The following is a 2,503-nucleotide window of genomic DNA, read 5'->3' on the forward strand; positions in this document are numbered from 1 at the left end:
GAGAGGTTGTTGTCCTGGCACCACACGGCCAGATCTCTGACCTCCTCCCTATAGGCTGTCTCATCGTTGTCGGTGATCAGGCCTACCACTGTTGTGTCGTCTGCAAACTTAATGATGGTGTTGGAGTCGTGCCTGGCCATGCAGTCATGGGTGAACAGAGAGTACAGGAGGAGACTGAGCACGCACCCCTGAGGGGCCCCCGTGTTGAGGATCAGTGTGGCAGATGTGTTGTTACCTACCCTTACCACCTGGGGGTGGCCCGTCAGGAAGTCCAGGATCCAGTTGCAGAGGGAGGTGTTTAGTCCCAGGATCCTTAGCTTAGTGATGAGCTTAGAGGGCACTATGGTGTTGAATACTGAGCTGTAGTCAATGAATAGCATTCTCACGTAGGTGTTCCTCTTGTCCAGGTGGGAAAGGGCAGTGTGGACTGCAATAGAGATTGCATCATCTGTGGATCTGTTGGGGCGGTATGCAAATTGGAGTGGGTCTAGGGTTTCTGGGATAATGCTGTTGATGTGAGCCATGACCAGCCTTTCAAAGCACTTCATGGCTACAGACGTCAGTGCTATGGGTCGGTAGTCATTTAGGCAGGTTATCTTAGAGTCCTTGGGCACGGGGACTATGGTGGTCTGCTTGAAACATGTTGGTATTACAGACTCAGTCAGGGACATGTTGAAAATGTCAGTGAAGACACTTGCCAGTTGGTCAGCACATGCTCGGAGTACACGTCCTGGTAATCCGTCTGGCCCTGCGGCCTTGTGAATGTTGACCTGCTTAAAAGTCTTACTCACATCGGCTACGGAGAGCGTGATCACATAGTCATCCGGAACAGCTGGTGCTCTCATGCATGCTTCAGTGTTGCTTGCCTCGAAGCGAGCATAGAAGTGGTTTAGCTCGTCTGGTAGGCTTGTGTCACTGGGCAGCTCGCGGCTGTGCTTCCCTTTGTAGTCTGTAATAGTTTTCAAGCCCTGCCACATCCGACGAGCGTCAGAGACAGTGTAGTACGATTCAATCTTAGTCCTGTATTGACTCTTTGCCTGTTTGATGGTTCGTCGGAGGTCATAGCGGGATTTCTTATAAGCGTCCGGGTTAGAGTCCCGTTCCTTGAAAGCGCCAGCTCTACCCTTTAGCTCAGTGCGGATGTTTCCTGTAATCCATGGCTTCTGGTTGGGGTATGTACGTACGGTCACTGTGGGGACGACATCATCGATGCACTTATTGATGAAGTCAGTGACTGATGTGGTGTACTCCTCAATGCTGTCTGAAGAATCCCGGAACATGTTCCAGTCTGTGCTAGCAAAACAGTCCTGTAGCTTAGCATCTGCGTCATCTGACCACTTTTTTATTAACCTAGTCACTGGTGCTTCCTGCTTTAGTTTTTGCTTATAAGCAGGAATCAGGAGGATAGAGTTATGGTCAGATTTGCCAAATGGAGGGCGAGGGAGAGCTTTGTATGCGTCTCTGTGTGTGGAGTAAAGGTGGTCTAGAGTTTTTTTTCCCTCTGGTTGCACATTTAACATGCTGGTAGAAATTAGGTAGAACGGATTTAAGTTTCCCTGCATTAAAGTCCCCGGCCACTAGGAGCGCTGCATCTGGATGAGCGTTTTCCTGTTGATTAATGGCCTTGTACAACTCATTCAGTGCAATCTTAATGTCAGCATTGGTTTGTGGTGGTAAATAGACAGCTATGAAAAATATAGATGAAAACTCTCTTGGTAAATAGTGTGGTCTACAGCTTATCATAAGATACTCTACCTCAGGCGAGCAAAACCTCGAGACTTCCTTAGTGTTTGATTTTGTGCACCAGCTGTTGTTTACAAATATACACAGACCGCCACCCCTTGTCTTACCGGAGTCAGCCGTTCTGTCCTGCCGATGTAGCATATAGCCTGCTAGCTGAATGTTATCATTGTCGTCGTTCAGCCACGACTCGGTGAAACATAAGATATTACAGTTTTTAATGTCCCGTTGGTAGGATAACCGTAATCTTAAGTCATCCAATTTATTTTCAAATGATTGAAGATTGGCTAATAGGATTGATGGAAGAGGCAGTTTACTCGCTCGCCGTCGGATCCTTACAAGGCACCCCGATCTACGTCCACGATATCTCCGTCTCTTCCTCACGCGAATGACGGGAATTTGGGCCTTGTCGGGTGTCTGTATGATATCCTTTGCGGCCGCCTCGTTGAAGAAAAAATCTTCGTCCAATACGAGGTGAGTAATCGCTGTCCTGATATCCAGAAGCTCTTTTTGGTTATAAGAGACGATGGCAGAAACATTATGTACAAAATAAATTACAAATAACGCGGAAAAACACACATAATAGTACAATTGGTTAGAGGGCTGTAAAACGGCAGCCATCTTCTCCGGCGCTGTTGAATTTGCAAGTAATGCATAAACTTAAATGTTTTATACTGAACAAAAATATAAATGCAACATGCAACAATTTCAAAGATTTTACTGAGTTACAGTACATAAAAGGAAATCATTCAACTGAAATAAA

This window comes from Coregonus lavaretus (assembly GCF_964263955.1).
Source record: "Coregonus lavaretus genome assembly, contig: HAP1_SCAFFOLD_498, whole genome shotgun sequence".
NCBI classification, from domain to species: Eukaryota; Metazoa; Chordata; class Actinopteri; order Salmoniformes; family Salmonidae; genus Coregonus; species Coregonus lavaretus.